The sequence below is a fragment of the Pteropus alecto genome, unplaced genomic scaffold (genome assembly GCF_000325575.1).
Source record: "Pteropus alecto unplaced genomic scaffold, ASM32557v1 scaffold81, whole genome shotgun sequence".
Lineage (NCBI taxonomy): Eukaryota > Metazoa > Chordata > Mammalia > Chiroptera > Pteropodidae > Pteropus > Pteropus alecto.
The window spans coordinates 17,431,657-17,439,628 of record NW_006433378.1 but is presented as its reverse complement, the minus strand read 5'-3'; positions in this window follow the sequence as shown (position 1 = coordinate 17,439,628).

The following is a 7,972-nucleotide window of genomic DNA, read 5'->3' as shown; positions in this document are numbered from 1 at the left end:
TCAATTAAGCAAATGTTTGTCGAGAGACTCTAAGTTCTGAAGTTGTGCTGGATGCTGGAGGCCTGGGCAGATGGGGTGACCGTTCTCATACCCGGCGATGGTAGAAGAATAACTTTAATGCTATCAGGGAGTAAAAACACAGGAGGGCATAAATGGGAAAAAGAAAGTGTTCTTTTTAAATTCCTCTTTACAGTTGATATAGACACCAAGGGGAAGGACCATTAGAACATGTATCTCCCTAAACCTTTTTGGAGTTTCTGCTTTGCATCCAGCCTTTCTCCAACTTTAGCACCTGGACAGTCTTAAGTATCTGTATTCTTCACAGTGATTCCTTAGTGATGCTCTTTCAAAATCTATCAGGGCACTCTTTGAGCTAAAATATAAATAGACATGAAAGAGTAAAAACTAAATCTGCACCTGCTGTGGTGAGATCACCATCATCATCATCATCATCCTCATTATCATTATCATCACTATCAACATCATCATCGTCATCATCACTATCATCATCATCATTACCATCATCATTATCATAATAATAACAAGACATTTATTATTTGTTTGCTCTGTACCAGGCACTTCATACATATTTAAACTCTCAATCTTAATAAAAACCCTACTGGATATGAGAGGCCAATTCTACTAACCTTATTAGTAAGATATGTGTTACAATTGTCACTCTTTCGCAAATGAGGAAAAAGGTACAGAAAAGGGCTAAATAACTTTCCTAGAATCACAGATAGTACCTAGTCATTCGAGTTCATTGCTGTTGTTGATTTTGGGGTGTGCCCTTCTGTGTGGAAGGGCACAACCGTCCAAAATCAACAACAGCACGAAGTATATCTTCAGCTAATCCCATGCCTCATAGTTTGGTGGGAAACTTTTGTTATAATGTTCAACTCTAACTATTAAGTTTGTTCTAACTACTAAAAGCTATATAATAAATATCTTTCTGCCCTGCAGGGTTAGGCACAGGGAGGAGGTAAGTGAGCCAAACATCTCTACAGAATTCACACTGGAAGGATGTTACGTGTCCTTCCTTACATTGTAGAATTTCACACATTTGCAGTATTTAGTAAGTTTAACTAAACAGAGTAACAGAAGTAAAATTGAAATCTCCGTTTTAACTAATCATAAATGTGAAAATGCTGTAATAAATATATCAACCCAGATAAAAGATATTGACAATTTTGGTACAATCTAGCATGAGATATGCACGGTTAGCAACATAGAACTGAACAGCAGAAAATACAATCTGTAGAGTAAGTGACGCGCACTTATTAGTTACTTGAGACAACTATTTGCAGGACTAATGTATGAGATAAGCTTGATAGCTAATATCAGACCATTATATTAACATTGACTATTTGTTCTTATAATCTTTGATTCCAAAAATTTTTTTGATGGTCTAACATATGCAAAGCATTGAGCTGGGGACTAGATATAACACGGCAAGCAAAACCAGAGTATTCATCTAGATTCTTTCTGTTTTAGGTGACAGAATTTTTAATTAAATAGTATACAAAAAATAAAAATTTTATTGACATTGATGGATTCAAGGATTCTAATGGTATTATCTTCTCTTTTTTATTTTATCTCCCTTTCTTATTTTTTTTCTCTCATGTTGTCTTTCTCACTACTGCTTGGCTTCATTCTTAGTCTCTTTCTATTTGGTGGAATCTCTAGGATAAATGGTAATCAGCAGAAAGTGACAAGAATTTTTTTCTTGTTCTTTCTTCTTCTTGAGCTCACAGATGCTCTGTATTTCCCAGATGCCTTTCTCCACCTTATATCCGGGTGGGGCCGTATGGTTACTTCTACCAATGGGCTATAAGCAGAAATTAAGTATGCCACTTGTAGGGTGCCTTGTCTACTCTCTCTTTCTTCCCTTTATAAGCCGGCCTTAGAGGCAACATGTAAAGAATGGAGCAGGATCTCAGGATGAAACCAGTTTTAATTCCTGAATAATTGCGTGGAACAGCACTCTGCTTGCTATCATCCCTCAAAGAACTATGATATGAGCAAAGAATAAAATTTGATTATGTAAAGCCACTGAGAATTTGAGGGTGTTCATTATAGCAATTAGAATAACCTTAGATTATGTGAACCCATTAAGAATTGATGGGTGTTTATTATAGATTTCCTTTTTTAATATATCTTTTGATGATGGAGAAAAAGTGCATTTGCTAATGACTTGGACAAATGTCCCAAGTGGACTCCAATGGGCAGAGATCTTTCTGGAAACAGCCGCTAGGGTCAAGTGTATGGGACCCTCAGAGTTGCCGGGTTTGGTATCAAGTGTGTAGACCCATGGGAAGAGGACAGGAATGAGATCAACTTGACTCAAACACGTGGAGTTGGATGTCCCTGAAAAGGCATGGCTTTATTATTAGAGAAAGGATATTTTAAAAGAGTGACAGACAAATATCAATAAACACATCTACATATACTTTAAAAAAATAGTGAACATACATATTTTGCCTAGTTAATACGTGTCCATTTCTGCCTTCTATTTGCCAGTTACTGCCTAGAAACTGGAGTTACAATAGTGACAAAGGCAATCATGCATTCTAGTGGGGAAGACAGATGTCCAAGAAAGAGAAGAGAGAGAAAAGAAGAGTGTGGAAAGAAGAGAGGGCAGCCGAGAATAATGGAAACATTACCTCAGTATGCAAAAAATTTGCTTGTGTAAGAGGGACCCAACCATCAGATTTGTCAATGACCAAAGGCAAAAACAAAGTTTATGACAGAGAGAAGAGAGCGAGGCAGAAAACCACCTCATAGTCTCAAGACATTGTTGTGCACTTTGAGGAGGGTAAACTGCCTGAGAGTCCAATCAGGATAGTTTGCCTTTTAATCCTCTGACGACCAGCTATTTTTTTAAAAGTTATATTTGGATTCTCTAAAATCTCTGCAGAGTTTAGCTGTGGAATATATGTGAGAGGCTTTCCCTGTGTCATACTTGACGGCTCCCTTTTGTTAATGCTCCCACCTTCTTTAGTTTCATCTGCACAGTTGCCCTCACTGGGTTTTTCTAAAAGAAAGGCAAGTCATAAGCCAATAGATGAATGAACTAATGACCTATTTGATTAATGCTTTGGCAGAAATAAGTGAGGATCTGAGATACATAAAACATGCTAGAGAATATATAATTAATTTTAAATATGTGTTTAATAATTCACCACCAACCTTTGGTGAGTTAATTCTAAAATCATGAGTTAAAAGAGTTCTTTTAACCAAGTCACCTAAAATGTTTGGGTCCAACCTGACATGGGTTATCAAAGATCTGATGATACCTTATGTGGGCAGATACTGGGGAGGACTCCCTTTAAAGGATGATTTTGAATATCAGTTTAAGTCTCACGAGTAATGGCACCACAACCTCATCCTTCCTTAGCCACCTCTATTCTCAAAGAATTTGAAGCCTCCCATGGCTGAAGGGCAAGAAGAATCTTGTTTCACAGCTAATATAGACTGGGAAGGGTATAGACGAATTGTAAGAGTTTCTTGAAATGAGAAAATAAAAGGCACAAAAGTGCTAGTCTGACTTCTGGGCAGAACACAGGTAAATACGGGCCAAGATTAATTCCCTGAACTGTAAAATCAATCAAATCCCACTTCCTCAGTTCCTCCTGCTTCCTCAAGCTCATCCGCCCATACCTTCAAAGATCATAAGAGGCAGTTCAGCTAGTGGTGAAAGAAAACTTTGCAACAGGCCCAGGTCTGGCCAGCTGATAGGAGAAAAGTAAAGGAGGTGATGGTGATGGTGATAATCATGGAACTGGCTCCTTTCAAGGACTTAGAATCAAGTCTTCATTCAGTCAGCCAGTAATGGTGGCATCGTCACCTCTGGTTTCCAACATGATTTGGGGGTTGGGAAGAGGGGTATAGAAAGAATGGCATCATCTAAATAAAAGAAAGTAAAACCTGCAATGCTTTTACCTGAACTTCCAACCTCAGGTAGTATCGTGACCTGGATAACTGCACTTCCACCTGTACTACCTGACGAGGAAAGGCGCATGTTAGAGAGGTATATATTAGTCCATAAGCTATCACGGAAGAGAATACTGCGTATCTCTTTCTTAAACAAATAAGCAACTTGCAGTAACCCAAGTATCATGAGAGAGGGTGAGGGGGGAACCTTATTGATTAAATAGCTATTGTCTCCTTTTTCTTATTGGTCAAGGATGAGTGAGGCAGTGACCAATTGATGGTTATCAGCATTGTTGGGACTAACTTCATCTTCTTATTTTACTGATCAGAATAAGGCAGATACATTTCATATGGAGAAATTGGATAGTTTCAAGGAACACTGTGATATTCTAGAGTTTGAGCGAGGCATTATTGCAACGTAACTTAAAAAAAAAAAGAAAAAAAAACTAATTGCAGGGCTATGAAACTTCTACCTCCTACAATTACAACTACAACTACTACTCATTCAGTAATTTGACATCTTTGCTTGAATTTGCCATCATGTAGGAAAAAATAAAAACCTCGAATATTTCAAATTACTCTAGACTGGAAATTCATGATTTTCCATGTGTTTCCAGTAAGGTTTGATTTTGAGATGATTTCTGGAAAATAAAGGGAATAAACAGAACTCGAGTAACTCATAAAAGCAAGTAATATGTGCATAATTGTGTGAGAATAGCTAAAACAACATTTTGCAGCTGGTCAGCATAAAACTGACTTGTCAATTTTACTTTACAGATAGCACCTGTATGTCTTAAATAATACACATGTACATTATTCATTTGAAGACTTTTATGCAGTATTAAATTTCTGTGTAAAAGAAAAATGAAAATGTAGCTTTTCTAAAAATTTGTTTTCTTATAATATTAAGTAAAACTGATTTTGAACCATATGTTATCCATCACAGCAGATAGATTGTTCTGTAATGTGTCCTAAGCAGATAGCAGAAAAAATGTTATGAGTTTTATCAGGAATGCAGAAAACGTCCCAGAAAAAAAATAAAATCTCTACACTGCAAGTCCCAAGAATGTTTTCTTTGCAAGGGGCAAAGTGGTATTGGTAAAATCTTCTCTTTTATTATCTCAGTTTTGATCTGGACTTTCTAAACACCCGTAAGTGCAGCCTAGAGGGGAAACTGAATTGGGGTGTGTGTGAGTGCGCACACATGCTGATGTGCATTGTGTGTCTAATGTGTGCGAGATTGTGCATCTGTATTGATGTGTCAAGATGCATGTTAGACCTTATGAGATATAGAAGGAGATAGAGGGAGGTAAGGGGCTGGAAAAAGAGAGAAGGACTGTTCAGATATAGTTTCAGTCTCTAAAGATTCAGGATTAATATCAAAACTGCATAGTGAATTCACTCCTTTCTCTATTCCCAAAATGTTATATTTGGCTTTGTTTTGTTTTTTGATAGGAACAATTGACTCAAAATCTACCCTCGGTAGTTTTTTAAGTGTACAAAATAGTGTCATTAACTCCAGGTACCACGCTGTACAGCAGATCTCTATAACTTATTCTTCTGGCATAACTGAAACTTTATACTCAGTGAAAAGTATAACTTCCCCTCCCCCAACCCCCGGCAACCATCATTCTACTCTCTGCTACTATGAATTTGACTATTTTATGTGCAACACACTCATAAACCTGGAGGACATTATGCTAAGTGAAATAAGCCAGTCACGGAAGAACAAATACTGCATGATTGCACTTACATGAGGTATCTAAAATAACCTTTGGTTTTGAAGGAAGTCTTGTGAGAACTAGAATTTGCAAAGCCAAGTGGCGCTGGTAGAAAAGGCTGGCCTAGAGTCTTTAAGGCAGCATACACGGCCTCAAGCAGTAGTGCTACATTCCACTCCTAGCATCTGCCATCCTGCCACTGAGGGAGATGATATTAAAGGAGTTCAAAATACTCCAAGGCCTGGGGCAGGGATCTTGATGTGGGAAAGGAACGCTAACACACAGAATTGAGAGGCTGCAATTCTACAATTCTTTGGAAGTAAGGAGGAGGTGTTTGTTTGGAGAGGAATATTTTATTGTCAGTTATTTCCTCACTCCTACCCTTAAAATCGTAGATGGGGAACGAGGAGGAAATACTACTTACAAGGATACACAAACCCTAAGGAGTGAAACTATTGGAAATACACATCTCGGAGAGCCTGCAGAAGCTGTTCTCTTGCTTTTTCCCCCTCTATACTTGTTATTTCCCAGCTTGTGTTCCAAGTACCTCTTGGTACAATTGGCTCCATCTCGGAACTGTGAGCTTCTCTGAACATTAATCATGGCTTACTCATCTATATAATCCTTCAGAGAACCTCACAGAGCACTTTGCAGCAGGTATTTGCTAAACTGGCTAGATTTTAAGAAGTATTGTAGATCGAACATCAATCAAGGAAGTAAGGGAAATAGGTTTCCGGAGAACTGGCCACTAGTGGACTTTTTAACCACAGGAAGTCACTTTGATCTCTACTTTCAGTTTCTCATTGGTAGATGATGGAAGTTGCCTTATATGATCTCCAAGATCACTTCCAACTGTAACAGTCTGCAGCAGAAAGTCTCTTCTTTTTGGAAAAGATAAAATTACATATCAGGTGTGATCATATGCTGTACAAATGCAGTGGAAATTTCCCATTAAATATGCACAAATAAAACCAGTACTTGGAATAATAAAATAATAAAGCAATCGGTCCACCTAAACATAATTGCTAATATATTCTCTTTCTATTGTAAAAAAAATTAAGTAAATAAAAACTTCTATTCGGTGCAAATTTCTTCCTTGGACAGACAGGCATCTTTTGGAACATAGCAGTTCATCCTAATCCACTAGGGTAATATTTTAAAAGTATCACCAAATGAACTTCCTAAAATACCCAAGTTACTTTCACAAAAAAATAAAAATTATAGACAAGTAGAAGTTGGTTCTAATATTTAGTACTTGATATTCACATTTGGAGCTTTCTCTATCTTTTTCCTCAACATATTTCTAAACATTCGCATAATCTGAGTATAAACATCATTATTTAATGGAACTTAAATTTAAGCATAAAAGTCAGAGGTATGATTTATGTGAGAAATGTCATGTTTTTGAAAGAGGAGAACTTTCACTAAGAAGAAAATTCAGCTGGAATTTCCTTAAATGCTAAATAAGAAATCTCAGGTCTGCGAATGCAAATAATTGTAATTAATAAATTTAAACCACTGTCATCTAAAATGCCTATCAAAATTATCCTTTGAGATTAACGATAATAAATTGGTTACACTTACTGAATCGAAGTTGTTTTAGAGATGGTGTTTAGTGTCAAATATATTGAACTACTTTTCACTGAAGCTGGTAAAAAAAATGCTCTCTATAAGCACAAGAACAACACACTCGAAGACTATTGGAGAGACAGAGAAGACTGATGGAACCTACGTTCTCTTCTATCCTGCTCCTGAAGTCTCTTGTTCCTCAAAATATTCAACTGGTAGTATTATCTGTGGGCAACTAACTGACCACTGAGAGACTAAGGAGTTACAAATTAAAAGACAATAGCCTTCAGTAATAGCAGCTTCCTCTCGAGGTCTGGAGGTATTTCAGGATCCACTAGGAGTTGTAGGGTGGTCTGGGACCCCAGTGATCACTTCAATTATAAATGTGAATGAAATCCCAGGACATGCTTCACTCTCATGCCTCCCAGGTGACTCCAGAGGGTGCTCCAGGCACAGGCACTGGGCATCATTGCTGGACAATTCTGGGATTCCCTCCTGGGGCTCCTCACCACTCTGAAGACCTCTAGTCTGCCCAGGTCCTTCCTGATTCGCTTGCTGAAAAAAGTAGTCAGATTTTTTAGCAAGGAATATGGGAAAACCAACAGCAGCTTGGGGTCCACTGAGGCCTCCACATCCCCGTAAGTTAAACAAATGTGGAAAGAGAACTGTGCTACCCGAATTCATTTTTCACTGATGTATTCATTAATTTGCTTGGGGGAGGAGAATGCTCCTGCTCTTACAGTAGACCT